Here is a 17807-nt window from a genome sequence, read left to right as displayed (position 1 = left end):
CACACACAAACACACAACCACACCACATGCACACACACACACACAACCACACCACATACACACACACCCACACCACACACACACACACACACACACACACACACACACAACCACACCACACACAACTACACCACACACACACACACAACCACACCACACCACACACACACGCACTCACACCACATACACACAGAAACACAAACACACCATATACACACACACAGCCACACCACATATGTACACACACACACAAAACCACACCACATACACACACACACACACACACACACACAACCACACCACACATACATAAACACACACACACAACCACGCCACATACACACACTCAACCACACCATATACACACACACACACACACACACACACACACACCACATCATACACACACACACAACCACACCACATATGCACACACACAACCACATCACATTAACACACACACACACAACCACACCACATACACACACACAAAACCACACCATATACATACACACACACAAACACACACACAAACAACCACACACACACCACATGTAAGTACACACACACCTACACACCACACACACACACACACACACACACACACTTACACCACATGCTCACACACACAAACACACCACATACACACAACCACACCATAAACACACACCACATACACACACACAACCACACACACACACCACATACATACACACACAACCACACACACACACACGCCACGCACACACACACAAATACACACCACATGCACACACACACAACCACACACACAAACACACACATACACGTAAACACATGCACACACACAAACACACACACACACTTACACCACATGCACACACACAGAACCACACCACATACACACACACAACCACACCACATATACACACACACACCACACCATATATACACACACACCACATACACAAACACAACCACAACCACACCACTAACACATCCACACACACACACACAGACACACACACATGCACACACACACAACCACACCACACACACACACCCCACATGCACACACACACCACATGCACACACACCCCACATACTCACACACACAACCACACTGCATACACACACACACACCACACACATACATACACACACACACACACACACACACACACACACATACACACACAACCAAACCACATGCACACATGCACCCACACACAACCACACCACACACACACACACAACCACACCACATGCACACACACACACAACCACACCACATACACACACACAGACCACACCACATACGCACACACACAACCACACACACACACAACCACACTGCATACACACACACACACCACATATACACACACACAACCACACCACATACACACCCACAGACCACACCACATACACACACACACACACACACACACACAACCACACCACATACACACACACACACACACACACACACACAACCACACCACATACACACACACACACACACACACACACACACACAACCACACTGCATACACACACACACACACACACACACACACACACACACACACACACCACATATACACACACACAACCACACCACATACACACCCACAGACCACACCACATACACACACACACACACACACACACACACAACCACACCACATACACACACACACACACACACACACACACACAACCACACTGCATACACACACACACACACACACCACATATACACACAGACACACAGACACACACACACAACCACACCGCCCCCCACACACACACACACCCCACATGCACACACACCCCACATACTCACACACACAACCACACTGCATACACACACACACACAACCACACCACACACACACACACACACACACACACACACACACACACAAAACCACACCACATACACACCTTTGCTTACTCACTTCATTTGTCTGTCTCTCTTTGTAGCGTCCTTGTGTCCTCTTCACAACTTACCTTCCTGTCTATCTTTCTATCATTAGCAAATTAAGTAATCATACCTTTCCTTCCTTCCTCCAAGTCATTGCTCTAGAATGGAAATAGTTAAGGCCCTAGCATTCCACATGTCACAACCTGAAAATGACACATTAGTCCCGAAATGACAGCTTTTGTGCTCCTAAGATGCTGCTTGGTCTGCTGTGTTCATCCAACTCCACACTTTGTTGTCATTTTTCCTTACCTGCTGTTTCCTGCTAGCTTCCAAATTCTCTGTGCATGCTGATTTGTTACCCCTAACACCATGAGCTCTTGATTTGTTTCGCAGTCTTTGATGTGGCACCTTTACACGTCTTGCTGAAATTTAATTATCCTAGATCTTCAGATTCTTCTTTATCCATGTCGCTTGTTACTTCCTCAAACAATTCCAATGAATTGTCAAACGTGGTTTCCTTTTCATGAACCGTGTTGACTCTGCATTGCATTAAGGATTCCTAAATTCCCTGCTGTCATCCCCTTAACAATATATTCCAGTATTTACCTTCGACAGATGTTAGGTCAACTAGCCTATAGTTTCCTGCTTTCTGTCTCCATCCTTTATTCAATCTCAGAGTTACACTTCCTATACTCCAATCCATTCTCCTGCCAAATTCAGAAAAATGGCATTTTGCACTAACCTCCCTTTGCTTTCATGACTTTGTTGCATTTGTACAGTAATTGCCCATCAAGCTCACCACATAAAATCAATCTTAGTAATTATTATTTTCACAACCTGGTAAGTGTTAATGATAGCCAGTCCAAATTTTAATTTTTTAAAATTTGTTTTCCTTCTTCCTTCTGTCCTACTTTCTCTATCTAAATCCAAATAATTTCCTCTCTTTATTGCTTTTTTTTCTGATTTGATACTGAGTGGTTACTATTGCAACCTCACAGCACCAGGGACCTGGGTTCAATTCTCGGCTTGTACAACTGTCTGTGCGGAGTTTGCACATTCTTCCGGTGTCTGTGTGGGTTTCCTCACGCAGTCCAAAGACTTGCAGGTTAGCTGGAATAACCATGCTAAACTCCCAAAGTGTCCAAGGATGTGCAGGCTAGGTGGATTAGCCATTGGAAACACATGGATAGGGTAGGGGAGTGGGTCTGGTTAGGGTGCTTGTCAGAGGGTCAGTGTACACTAGATGGAGTGAATGGCCTACTTTCGCACTTCTATGAATTGACATCCTTTAAGTCATCCTCTTTTCATTTTTTCCTATATTTAACTTTTATTCCTTCAAGGGGTTGGGGGTCTCTGGCTGGGCCAGTATTTATTGCCATCTGTAGTTGCCTATGAGAAGGTGGTGGTGAACTGTTTTCTTGAACCATTGAAGTCCATGTGCTGTAGATAAACCCACAATGCTGTTAGAGGGGGTGTTCCAGTTTTTGACTGAGCAACACTGAAAGAACAACAGTATGTTTCCAAATTAATACTGTAAGTGGCTTGGAGAGGAACTTGCACAACACAGTGTTCCTGTGTATCTGCTGCCCTAACTACTAAAAGTAGTTGAGTGTTTGGAAGATGCTGTCTCAGCAGCCTTGGTGAATTTTCACAGTGCATCTTGTAGATAGTGCACACTGCTGCTAATGAACATTAGTTGTACAGCGCGTGGATACTTGTGGGTGTAGTGCCAATCAAGCGGGCTGCTTTGTCCTGGAGGGTGTCAAGCTTCTTGAGTGCTGTTGGGGCTGCACCCATCCAGGCAAGTGGGGAGTATTCCATCACATTCCTGATTTGCGCCTTGTAGATGATGTACAGGTTTTGGGGAGAGAAGATGTGACTTACTTGCTGTAGGATTCCTAGCCTCTGACCTCCTCTGTAGCTAAAGTTTTATATGGATAGTTATGTTTGGTTTCACGCTAATTTCCCAACCCTTAAATGTCTGAGGAGATACGTTATATGCTGTGTTGACTATTTATGTCCCGGATGTCCCATTTGAATCTCTACCCTGCTTTTCAGTCACATCTTTGTGTGAGAAACTGTTAAGTGTGAGAAACACTTAAATGTACACAAATCTAAATCCCACTCCACTGCAGTATTACGGGAATGCTGTACTGTTGGAGGTCCCTTCCTTTGGAAAAGAGAATAGATCTCAGGCCTTCTGTTTCTCCCAGCTGTACTCTCTTTAAGAGTCGGGATACTATTTCAAGGAACAGCAAGTCAGTTCTCTCCGAGGTACTGACCAACATTTCCCCTTCAAGCCAGCTCGCAAAAATTGGGCATTACATCACAGTCGTGTTTATGGAGTTTACCGCGGTCAAGTTGCCTGTCCGATTCCCTATGTTACTACCAGTTTCTCTATTTCAATAAGGACTTCACCAGCTCTGGAATGCTTTGAAAGCATATTCACTGAACGCACGACTCAGATAAAATATATTTTTTTACTTACACGTTGCCCCAAAATCCAGCAGAAACTGCCCCAGGCTGAACTAAAGGCATGCTATCCGGTAAAGTCAGGTTTCACAGACTCGGACTTTAGTGATCGGGGCTGAGGACTGAGGGCCCGAAAGACTGTGCATTCACTTTCAATAAATCATTGACCAACAGGTGAAATTGACTTAAACTGAGAAATTCAATATTGACGAGGTACCTGCTGTCTGTCAGAACACTGCATCTGATAGAGGGTTAAATAGCAGCTCAGTTAAACTCTCATTTAATCCGCTTCCCGGACTCATCTACACATACCACCCACCCCCTTCCCAACGCTGCGTTGGGCAACCTGTTGGTCACTGCTAACGAAGGAAAATATTGGCCCAGTTCATTTAGTCTGGAAAAGACTCGTGTTCAGATCCCCCAGTTAATGCTGACACAAGACAGTGCAAAAATAAGATAACAGTTTAACACATCGTTAAATTATTGAGAAAATGTAGGCGCTCCTTTTTGGAAAAAAAAATTCTTTAAGAGTGATATCGCAGTTGAGGGTTTTTTTAAAAGAAAGTCCTGCTTTAGCCACTGAGAATTACTGTCCCTTTACCTTCTCCAGTACACGCCGCTGAGCGAGCAGTTGGAAGTTCTGCCTCAGGAATGTGAGCACCGTTATCCCTGGCGCTTGAGCTCGGCAAGAAAATCCGAATTGCCCCGTTCCCTTGAGCAGCAGTTTCCCCTCTACCCAGTACCGTCAGCAGGCTGGCCAGCGGCGCTTTGGTTGAACATAGCTCGACACTCACTGGCTGTGTGACTGTAGCCCCTCTGGAGGATGGTGCCTGATGAAGCCATCAATAAGCTGGCTGGGGACAGCTCTGCTGAATGGCAGCACACTGGGAAGATCTAAAGAGAGAGAGAGAGAGAGAGACAACCAGCTGTCAACCACAAAGGAGGAATAAATAGAAAAGTACAGAGCAATAATCACATTTTTATCATCTAGATACCGTGCCTGATAGGGAGAAGTGGAAGCAGATCCAACAGTAACTTTTGAAGGGAATTAGGTAAATACTTGAACAGGAGAGAACTGCAGTACAAAGGGGACAATAACCTGAGTCTATTGGAATGCTCTAGCATAGGAACGATGGGCCAAATAGCCTATTGCTAAGCTGTAAGTTTCCATTTTACATGGAGCTTCAAAGTGGAGGTCCCTTCGCCAGTACGCCTTTGAATAATTAAAATTAATCACACTGTAAGGTACTAAACAATGCAACAGATTTGAAACAAAAACAGATATTTCTGAAGTAACTCAGCAGGTCTGGCAGCATCCGTGGAGAGGGAAAGCAGAGTTAACATTTCGGGTCCAGTGATCCTTCTGCAGAGCTGATTGAAGCTAGAAAAAAGCGGTATGTATGCTGAAGACAGGAGTGGGGGTGGAGGGACTCTTTTAGTGAAGGTGTAAACAATAAGTGGGGGTGCAGCTCAGAGAGTAAGAACACCTGTCGGACAAAGGGTTGGAAAATGGTGGGAGTGGGAGAAAGAAAAGCTGATGACAGGGACCATCAGTTGGTGAAAATGAGTTGGTTATGTTGAAAACAGCCTGTATGATGACCTGGTCTGTCATGTGACCCTGGGAAAAGGACATAGAAGAAGACCCTAAAACTAGGCTCTGGGCTAGCACTGCAAGTATTATACTTCCATACTTTGGGAATGCCAAACCCCACTATTGATGTTCTAATTAACCCATTCTGAGAGGATATGCTGGAGCAAGCGAGACTTCCATCCAGGCCTCCAAGCTCCAAAGTAAAGACATTACCACAGCACCACATGAGTCCTTCATTAGCAATGGGATTCTGGAATATCGGTCCAGTGACATTGCCGTTCCAAAAGTGTCTCCTCCTGATCCCCATTATATCTTGCCAACTAACCTCAGATTGGTTTAGCAGTAGCATAGGCAAGAAACTAATTATTCCTTAACATTCAGTGGTATTACCATCACCGAACCCCAATTATCAGCAGCCTGGGTTTATGATTGACTAAAAACTGAACTGCACCGGCCAGTGGCTATAAAACCACGCCAGATGCTCAAGCAATACACCCCCTGACTCCACACAAATAGTTCTAAGAGGGTACAAGTCAGAAGTGTGATGGAATACACTCCTCCTGCCTGGATGAATGCAGCTCCAACAATAATCAAGAAGTTTGACACCATCAAAGACAAAACAGTACAATTTGGCACTCTATCTAATACCATCAACATTCACTCCCTCCACTCCCAATGTACAGTAACAGCAGCGTGCATTATTTATCAGACACACTGCAGCAATTCATCAACACTTCTTCAACAGCATCTGATTTATTTGATTTGATTTTGATTTATTTATCATCACTTGTATTTTGTTACAAAATACAGTGAAAGGTGTTGTATAATGTCTCCATTCTCCGGCGCCATCTTAAAACACAGAAAAATAAACCAAAACATAGCATCGATCAAACCTACAACTTCATCTTCCCCAAAAATCAAGGCTGTACTTGCTTACCGTCTGTAGGTTCCCCTCTAAACCACACGTCATTCAGACTCAGAAGCGTATCTTTGATGTTTCACTGTTATCTGGTCAAAATCCTGCAACTGCACCTTTGGTATACCTGTTCCAGATGTACTGCTGTGCTTTAAGGAGACAGCTCACTACCATCCGCTCAATAGTGGTCACTGTAACAGATGCTGGCCTTTTTAATAATGCCTCCATCCCCATGAAAGTGTAACAAAAAAATCTTTTGCATCGGAGTGATGGTGAGTTTAAGTCCCACTCCAAGGACGTGAGCACACAACATAGGCTGACTCTTTAGTTCTGAAGGAATTCTGAACTCTATGTAGCGCAGTCCTTTGAGCAAGATATGACACCACTACTCTCTTCTCCCTTCCCAGGTAACCATTTCATGGCAGGGGAGTTCGCCTAGTGCCTTGTCCAACAATTATCTCTCAACTAATGCCAGTGGTCGTTTGTGGAATCTTGCTGTGCTAATTTAGATGCTATGGGATTCCTACTTTCCAACAATGATTCTGTTTTAACTTTAATTGATTGTAAAGAACTTCGGGATATCCTGAGGTCATGAAATTACATAAATGGGAATTATTTTTTCTTATCTCTAGAATTAGCCTCGTTATACTTGCTGGTGGTAATTCACTGAGTCTTCAATCTCAAAGGTATATTTCATATAAATTCTAAACCTGGATGGGTTGTCACTAGCAGAACACTGAATTGGTGATTTAGTGACAGGGACAGGAGTATGGGTAAGGGGAAGGTAATATAGTTGGAAATTTTCCCATCTGTTTGTTAAAGCACAGCTATGTTTTGTTGCCAGTGGGAAGATCAGTGATCAATAAGTAGCCATGATTAGATTAGATTCCCTACAGTGTAGACACAGAACCTTTGGCCCAACAAGTCCACACTGCCCCTTGGGACATCCCACCCAGACCCATCCCCCTATAACCCACACACCCCCGAACACTACGGGCAATTTAGCATGGCCAATCCCCCTAACCTGCACATCTTTGGACTGTGGGAGGAAACCGGAGCACCCGGAGGAAACCCACGCAGACATGGGGAGAACGTGCAAACAGGTACCCAATGCTGGAATCAAACCTGGGTCCCTGGCGCTGTGAGGTTGCAGTGCTAACCACTGAACCATCATGCCACCCCAGGAGTAAAGGAACAGGAGAAAAATGTACAGTATTCCATAAAGATATGCCATTGTTTTGCCATTCTCACATTTTGATCACTTAACCTGAACTATCAACATTCTTTCTCCGACAACAGTCCAGCACCCTGCACACTTCACATCAGCTCTGATGAAGACTCATCTAGGCTTGAAACATTTGCTTCCTTTCTCTCCATTGATGCTGCCTGACCCACTGTAATCTCCAGCATTTTTTGCTTTCAGTACTGCATAGTGCTGTGTATGTTCCCAATGCAAAACTGACCACTCTAATCCATCAGTACATATGCAGTTGCACGCTTGATGTTTGGACAGGATTAATTAAATGTTAAATTCATCATAAGATTCAGGGCCCTATACAGATACAGTATAATGTTAATAGTGATAACTCAGCAGCTATTTAACAGAAGGGCTAATTTGCAAAGTAATTCTGATTATTACTGTTGCTGTCTTTTTCTGGAGTCTACAACTAGTCTAAAATTTATTGTGCAGAATTTTTGTGACCTGATTACTTGTTCTCTGCTCAAAACAAATCTTTGTGCAACAGTCATATTAGGTCACATTCAGTCTGGAACAACTGTCTCACCTTTCATACTGCAATAGTCCTAGCGATGGTGTTGCCAATAAACACAGGCTTTCCATTATGAACCTTGTCATGCAAGGGTAGGGCTGTGGGAGTGCTCCTTCAGGACTTGATCCGTCAAAGATAAATTGTCCCATTAATGTTGAGGGTTCATCCCCACAGTACAGCTTTGTGACTTTTAGGTGACCCAGACGTTCACAGACACAGGGCTGAGTCCTGCTTTCAGCGAATATAGCAGATGGGAAAGACATATGACAGTTTTAGAAAACCTGCAAAGACTACCCATCACCTTCTTGCATCACATGCAAACGCCACGGACTTCCCTCTCAGCTTGGCTGAGACAAAATATGAAAGCGCTTGCCCACTCCTGCATTTCCTTCCATTTCATGGTAAATTTTCTAGTAACAATTATCACTGGAACTCTTGGAACAACAGCAATAGTAAAGGTGAGTCTATAAAATACACTTGTTGAAAAATATAGCTCCAAATTGTATGTTTACTCACGTGAACTCGAGTGTCACAGTAGGTGCTCTTCAAAATTCCAACATTTCCACATGACTCCTCTCCTGGCAGGGCCAAACGATAGCCAACTGGAGGCAGTGAGCTGCACTTCAGAAGTTCACACAGCGTTTTGATACAGAGAATGATGCAGGGTGAAGTTGGAGCCCTCCCTAAGCTCACAGCCAATAATATCCTTTTCCTGTTTTTCTCTCACTCACTTACTCTTGCAGATATACATTAAAGCATTGTACTGTGGTATACGATATGTAGCTGTGTTAGCAGTATCTGAAGGTATTTTGCATGCAGCTTCTTAACATATGTTCATCTTTAATTTCTTTAGGAGTTCCCCGAGATCCTGGCTGATCTTCCAGTGCCTCAGAGGAAAACACTTTAGAACGTAATGTCACGCACTTCATCTGCTGCAGGCATCGACATAAATATATCTACTCCTAGGGGAATCAAACAATCCATGTGAGGAGAGAACAGAGAGTGAAACGGAGTTCATGAGAGAGAGGAAATCTGGGATCCAGGAGCTATAACCTGTAATAAGACATCGCTACCGACATCAAACTGTTTTTTTTTTAATTCCTTCAGAGGATGCGATGATGTTGGCAAAGCTAGAATTTAATGCACTTATTAGTTGTTTTTGTTTAGATGATGTTTGGCCTCATTTCTGAATCACTGCCTATGGATTATTTATCATTTTGCAATGCTTTTAAGATAATTGGCTTGCCCATACCTGAAGGTGGTTATGAGTATATTACATTGCTTTGGGTCTGGAACAACACCTCGGCCAGACCAGGTCAATATACTTATTTTCTAAAAGTACATATATGAACCTATTGAGTTGTTACGACAATGTAATAGTTTGCTGGCCCTGTACAAGCCTTCTATTCCATGTACATTTTAATTAACTGAGTTTAAATTCTCCAAATGCCAAGGTAGGACGATTGATCTCTCTGAGCCTCTGGCCTACACTGGATCTCACTTCCTAAATGCACACGCCTTGCTGCATCATTCTGCTTTCACCAAAACACATCTTTTTGATAAAACTTCAGATCATTTTGCCAACGCTGCTTGTTACTCATCATCTATTTCTGCTTGGAATATGCTGGCAGATGGATGGGGAGAATGGGAATACTTTTCCACATATTGGTAGCAAAGGTACATAGAACATAGAACACTACAGCACAGTACAGGCCCTTCGGCCCTTGATGTTGTGCCGACCTGTCATACCGATCTCAAGCCCATCTAACCTACACTATTCCATGTACGTCCATATGCTTGTCCAATGACGACTTAAATGTACCTAAAGTTGGCGAATCTACTACCATTGCAGGCAAAGCGTTCCATTCCCTTACTACTCTCTGAGTAAAGAAGGTATAGTGATACTTAAACAAGTGGTTATCAGTTATGGTTGGATTCTGTAGCTGCTGCTTGAGATGTTTTATTTTGAGACATTTAAGCCACAGTATGACAGCAGGCTAAGATAAGGATGAGCTCGAAAGCAGAAAGCCAAGAAAATATTTAACAATTAATAGATGTATCACAATTTTACATAGTAATTATCCAAAAACATGTAGAACAGCGGTGAGGATGTAAGAATTATGGTACTGATTTCAGAAATTTTCTCCAATTAAATATGGGGAGACTAAAACCACCATCTTCTCACTACCTAAATCTCCGCCCCTAGCCACGAATTCTGACAACACCATGAAGCTGAAACGGGCTGTTCACAACTCAGTATTTTAACTGCCTGGAAGATGAAATTTCAAGCACATGGATAAGACCATCTATTTCTACCTCTGTTAGATGACTGTACTCTATCCTTTCCTCAGCTCTGACATTGCTGAAATGACTATTTGAATGCTGTCCTGCCCATCTCCAATATTCTACCTTATGTAATTTTGGAATCATCTGAACCTCTGATACCCATGTCTTAACTTACAAAGAGTCTCACTCACCCAAGCTCTGGAATTCCCTCTCTACATCACTTTGCTTCTCAACCTTTCTTTCTCCTTTAAAATGCTCTTTAAAATCTTACTCTTTGACCCAAATTTTGGTCACTTCCCCAAATATTTCTTTAATTTGTCCAGTGTCAAATTTTGTTTCATAATGCTGTGTTGAGCATCTTGGAATCTGTGCATATTTTAAACAGCCAATTCTGGATTCTGTAGGCAGTATTAACACTTCTGATAATTGGGACTATCAACAGGAAGAAGATGCCACTGCACTAGCTGTGACTTTGACTTCTTGTAAATTGATGGTGATTTGCAGAAAAATACTTGCAGACTTGTTGTTCTTCTACATAAGAAACAAATTACATACTCTCAACATGCCTAGTAATATTCTGGACCAATAATTATAGATTATTTAATGGAAAGTCATCAAAATGTAAATTTATTTCCATATATAATGTTTTACAATAACATTTTCTAAGGCCACTAACTATTGGATCTCTAGCAAATGACTTGAAAGCCATAGGCAGTTTTCCTGTCAACCTCCACTGGGAAGCCAATACGTTATCATTCACTCCACACTCTTCTATCTTCTTTGTACTCCACGGGTCACTCAACGCAATGTTCTCACTAAATTCACAAAAAGACAGTACCTCAGTGAGTATTCAGTTGGGAGTAAGCAGGCAAAGCTGGGTGTGTAATTGATGGTGGTTAGTCAAATGAGCACAAAGCAAGATCTTTCTCCCAGAACTCACCAGTGACACTGCCCAGAATGCCTTCTCCCTTGATATTCTTTGTCGAAACACCTCCCCTAAGATCTCTCCCAATATCTATTTTGTCAACATTCTGCCCTCTTTCAATATCATAAAACGTTCCCAAGGTACTTCATACGGGGGTAACCAAAAGGATGGGCACTGAGCCAATGTAGGCTAAATTCAGACATATAGCCAAAAGTTCAGTCAGAGAGCTCGGTTTTAAGAAGTGTCTCAAGGGAAGAAAAAGATGGATTTAGAAAGTGAATTCCAGATTATGGACCTAGTTAGTTGAAGGAAGGCATAGCTGTCAATGATGAGGGAATGGGAGAGAAGTCACCTAAAACTAGAGTCAGAGGAACAATGAAGTAGGGAAGGGACCTATGAATAAAGGGATGTATAAAGTAGGATAGAGTAATGTTGCGAAGGGATTTTTAAAACAAAATGATTTTTTTTAAACTTGAGGTGTTGGGGACCTGCCAATACAGGTCAACATGCGTGGTCTGATTGGTGAGTAGGAATTAATGCAGGATACATAAGTGAACAGCCGAATCAGGGCAACCCTAATTGCTCTTGAGATTTACAGTGGCAGAGAGGCATTGGGTGAGAACACGTAATCAACCATGTAAAAGACTAGAGAGAATGATAAGGATGATAATGCACCATGTTTACAGTCATAGAATATGTCATTTTTTTGACTGATCCAAATCATTTCCAATCTGCTGCAGGGTGGAAAGGGATATTCAGGAGAGGAGTTGCACAAATGATAGCCTCTATCTTTCTGCTATTGCACCAAACCAGTTAGGCCCTTTAAATCTAACCTTAAAGGAACCAATGGCAGCAAATCTACATGGTGTATCATTCACCATTCTAACAGTGGGACGGATCCACCATTCTAGGCCTTTGGAGAATAAAGGGAAATTAGAATGAAACTGAGATAATGGGAACTGCAGATGCTGGAGAATCCAAGATAATAAAATGTGAGGCTGGATGAACACAGCAGGCCAAGCAGCATCTCAGGAGCACAAAAGCTGACATTTCGGGCCTAGACCCTTCATCAGAGAGGGGGATGGGGTGAGGGTTCTGGAATAAATAGGGAGAGAGGGGGTTTGCGGACCGAAGATGGAGAGAAAAGAAGATAGGTAGAGAGGAGAGTATAGGTGGGGAGGTAGGGAGGGGATAGGTCAGTCCAGGGAAGACAGACAGGTCAAGGAGGTGGGATGAGGTTAGTAGGTAGGAGATGGAGGTGCTGCTTGGGGTGGGAGGAAGGGATGGGTGAGAGGAAGAACAGGTTAGGGAGGCAGAGACAGGCTGGGCTGGTTTTGGGATGCAGTGGGTGGAGGGGAAGAGCTGGGCTAGTTGTGTGGTGCAGTGGGGGGAGGGCAAGAACTGGACTGGTTTTGGGATGCGGTGGGGGAAGGGGAGATTTTGAAGCTGGTGAAGTTCACATTGATACCATTGGGCTGCAGGGTTCCCAAGCGGAATATGAGTTGCTCACACCTCTACCTCCTCCCTCACCCCTATCCCAGGTCCCAAGACGACTTTCCATATTAAGCAGAGGTTCACCTGCACATCTGCCAATGTGGTATACTGTATCCATTGTACCCAGTGTGGCTTCCTCTACACTGGGGAAACCAAGTGGAGGCTTGGGGACCGCTTTGCAGAACACCTCCGCTCGGTTCGCAATAAAAAACTGCACCTCCCAGTCGCAAACCATTTCCACTCCCCCTCCCATTCTTTAGACGACATGTCCATCATGGGCCTCCTGCAGTGCCACAATGATGCCACCCGAAAGTTGCAGGAACAGCAACTCATATTCTGCTTGGGAACCCTGCAGCCCAATGGTGTCAATGTGGACTTCACCAGTTTCAAAATCTCCCCTTCCCCCACCGCATCCCAAATCCAGCCCAGTTCGTCTCCTCCCCCCACTGCACCACACAACCAGCCCAGCTCTTCCCCTCCACGCACTGCATCCCAAAACCAGCCCAGCCTGTCTCTGCCTCCCTAACCTGTTCTTTCTCTCACCCATCCCTTCCTCCCACCCTAAGCCGCACCTCCATCTCCTACTTACTAACCTCATCCCACCTCCTTGACCTGTCCGTCTTCCCTGGACTGACCTATCCCCTCCCTACCTCCCCACCTATACTCCCCTCTCCACCTATCTTCTTTTCTCTCCATCTTCGGTCCGCCTCCCCCTCTCTCCCTATTTATTCCAGAACCCTCACCCCATCCCTCTCTCTGATGAAGGGTCTAGGCCCGAAACATCAGCTTTTGTGCTCCTGAGATGCTGCTGGGCCTGTTGTGTTCATCCAGCCTCACATTTTATTATCTTAGAATGAAACTGTATTTTGCAACCACAGAGGGAAAAAGCTTTCAGAAGGAAAGACTATGATAGCCCCGGAATTCAATACTAATGTTGGTGTAATGGTCAAAAATGCAAGCTCAATTTATTTTAACCAGAGTAGACGCTCTGTCATTTACAAGGGTTACTACCCAGAAGACAGAAGCCATCCAGCTGGGGTCATCTCAAACGTTTTATGCCTTAATACTATCCTACTATTTCTCTCTATGAGTACTCTGCAAGGGCTAACCCAATGGTGGTTTTCTGATCTAACCTAAATTCTAACTATCAATCACCATGATTACTTAAACTTCCACCTCTGCAATGTCACCTGCCTCCATTTTTATTTCATTCCACTGCAGCTGTAAGCATACCCGTACTTATAAATCTCCATACTTCCCTTTTCCAAACCTTTTCAAACACTCTCCTGAATTCCACTCTACACAAACTTCCATTCTAACACCAACATCCTAACCCACACAAAATTCCTTTACTTCCAACTTGTACTTAACAACTTGAATTGGCTTCCATCTTTACATATTGAATTCAACATCTATGTGCTTGTTTGTGAATATTTCCATGGCTTGTTCCACCTTAATCTCCTGGTTCTTCAGGCTGAACCGCCTGGATGTCTTTGCCAGCTCTAATTTACTGTTTTATATATTCTTGTAAGCAGTGTTAATTTTAACCATTAATGATAAATTCAAATCAAAGTATTGTATGAGGACAGACTATATTTTAAGAAAAAGTTAAACTGTTTCGTATTGTATGAGGACAGACTATATTTTAAGAAAAAGTTAAACTGTTTCTACACAACCTGCTTCAAAATCCCCTGGTCTTGAAAACCTGAAGCCTTCATCCGAAGACTAAACTTAATTTTGATTTTCTCTGTGAAATATCATGAGGGGAGATTGGACAAAATACAAACTTTGCACTTTGCAGATTTTACTTGCCTATCATTAGCCACACCACAAATACATTTTCCATGTGGGAGGGAATTCTTAAGTCCAGCATCCGGAAATGGTAAGTATTATGCTGGGGGTCATGCCTCCTTCCAGTATCTATCCTATCTGCCCCTGTGAGCTGAGGGGAGAGCAATTACTTGTGTTGCTGGTGATGCTTCTCTGACTGCTGGAGCTGGTGTCAGTGCTTCAACTCCTTCTCCTTCTCAGCACAAGCGGATGGCAGAACTGCACAACCTGCTGTTTTGCAGTATTGAAAGGTTAGTGTAACTGAAAGGAGTAAAGTGATAGGCAGTGGAACAACTTCCAAGAAGTCAACAATCTCATGTGAAGCAGTGAATGAGAGAAGACCTTCGATCAGCAGTCTCTCAATGGCCACGGTTAAAACTCATCAGTGTCAATGGATTAAAACCTTCCCAGCTTGTCAGTCTCAATGAAGGGGCTTTTCCCGTTGTGTACAGACCTCAGAGAATCTGGCAATTTGGAAATGCCAGGTAACAGATTCCACGAATGCTAAATCTAGAATTCAACCCTAAAGCAACTCTCTATAACAATTTTAAATACTTAGCAACAGATGTGAATGAGTTTGCATCTCGTTTTCAATGCTGACCCGGGAAAAGCTGGAAGAGCTCATGACAATATTTGGGACTTCCCCATCCCACTCCCCGACGAAACCCACCTGCGGTGTCCTGAGAAAATTCTGCCCTCTGCCTCATTGATTATGTTTGACGGACACTGTAAATGCACCACTTCTTTGACTACTGCCATGAAATCAATTACAGCCACTTTAAAGGGTAGAAAGGGCCTGGGTTTAAAATTTCAATAAAGAAGCATCAACTCTGGAAATGCAGCACTGTCTCAGTAATACATTACCATTGAGATCTACAATGGCAGACAGGCATTGGGTGAGAACGTCTAGTCAAACATGTAAAAGATCAGAGAGATTACAACAAGGATGATAATGCACCATGTTTAAAGTCATAGAAGGTATCATTTTTTGACTGATTCAGATCATTTGAATTCTGCTGCAGGGTGGAAAGGGATATTCATGTCAGAACAGATGAGGGATAGATCTCAAAATTTTCAATTTTGCTGCATGTTTAACATATAATTATTGTTTTCCCAAGCCTAATATGAATGATGGACGACTATTTTTGAAGGGAATCTGATTGAAAATGGTATTCTGTTGCCACCAAGTGGTCAAATCGTTTTTAACGGAATCCCAGGAAGAAATAATGCGAATGTATGAAGCCAAATACAAAACTCTCGCTATATACAAGTGCAAATCTTTTTGAAAGTCAACTTTCTGGTTTATCGCTCATCTCTTGTCTCAAATATGTAAACATATTTCATTAAAGCAAAGTCACGGCGGTCAAAGGAGTTAATTGATAACAAAATTAATGCTGATATTATTTGCCTGCTTTTTTAAATAAACATACTGAGAGTGTTTCTTTCATTGGTTTTTGAAATGTGTTCAACTTCTACTTATGAATAAGAATTAATTTTAACTGCAGCCTGTGAATTGAGTTAATGCAAATGTCACAAAGTTGGAAATTTGCCTCAATTCTGTTTTGAGAGAGCATGTAGCCTAATCCAGTTATCATTTCTGTCCTCAAACCATCCTTGAAGGTCCAACATTCCCAATTACTCATGGAAGTCACAGGTTTGTTAATGACCAATATGCAGACGGTTCATCTGGGAAGACTCTGAACACATCGAGAGACTTAATCGGGAACATGTGCAGGTGAAGTCAAGGAATTGAAGATAACATACAAATCTCCAAACAACTCATCTATCAAATTCAGTCAGGAAACAGGATGTAAGAAAACAATAAAGGGAGATATGGTAACGCACAGAGCAGGGGTTATGTAGAAGACATATTTATGCACAGTCAGGAGTACCTTGTCTTCAAGAGGGGTTCAGCGTAGGCCCACATGGTCACCTCATATGCCAGGAAAGGTCAGGCTCATGTAGATGGGTTGTGTAGAGACCTGGGGTTCACAGGAAATGCTAGCAGAAAGGGGACAGGATGTTAGTCACTCACATGCAGAGGTGGTGTCTACAAGCTAATATCCGAGAAGTGCTCACTGTTGCCTTCCCTAGAGCAGGAAACTGAAAGTGTACAATGTGGAAGAAAATGGCTGCAATTGCAATTAGTGTGGATGGGGTCAGTGGCCGAACCTTTGCGGAAGGGGACAGCAGGACCCGCTGACATTCAAGCTTTTAAAGGGAAAGAACATTGCATATAGACTTATGCACTGTACAGGGCACAAACCTACAGAGTTCCTAATTTTGGGCCATCCTAATGTATTGACCTGGTTTTTGTAATGCACTTCTGTGTCCCAGACACCACTGACCACACTTTTCATAGAATCCCTACAACACAGAGCAGGCCATTCAGACAACTGAGTCCACCTACATTCTCCAAAGAGCATCCCAGCCCTGTAACCCTGAATTTCCCACAGTTAATCCACCTAGTCTACACACCCTTGAACACGATGGGCAATTTGGCATGACCAATCCACATAAACCGGACATCTTTGGACTGTGGGAGGAAACTGGAGCATCAGAAGGAAATCCTGCATGTATGGGGAGACCATTCAATCTCCACACAGACAGTCACC

General features: G+C 43.2%; 1 protein-coding gene across 1 annotated transcript in view; it reads right to left on the bottom strand.

The window, feature by feature from the left end:
- Positions 1 to 9490, bottom strand: part of LOC125457118 (D(3) dopamine receptor) — an 83871-nt gene extending 74381 nt beyond the window's left edge. The window contains exons 1-2 of the mRNA XM_048540860.1: positions 9174 to 9490; positions 4983 to 5275 (exon numbers count right to left, since the gene is read on the bottom strand). The gene's annotated coding sequence lies outside the window, so the exon portion shown is untranslated. The remainder of the gene's footprint in view (positions 1 to 4982; positions 5276 to 9173) is intronic.
- Between the last annotated feature and the right edge of the window lie 8317 nt (positions 9491 to 17807).

The sequence above is a fragment of the Stegostoma tigrinum genome, chromosome 12 (assembly GCF_030684315.1).
Source record: "Stegostoma tigrinum isolate sSteTig4 chromosome 12, sSteTig4.hap1, whole genome shotgun sequence".
NCBI classification, from domain to species: Eukaryota; Metazoa; Chordata; class Chondrichthyes; order Orectolobiformes; family Stegostomatidae; genus Stegostoma; species Stegostoma tigrinum.
This window is presented reverse-complemented; position numbering and strand designations above follow the sequence as displayed.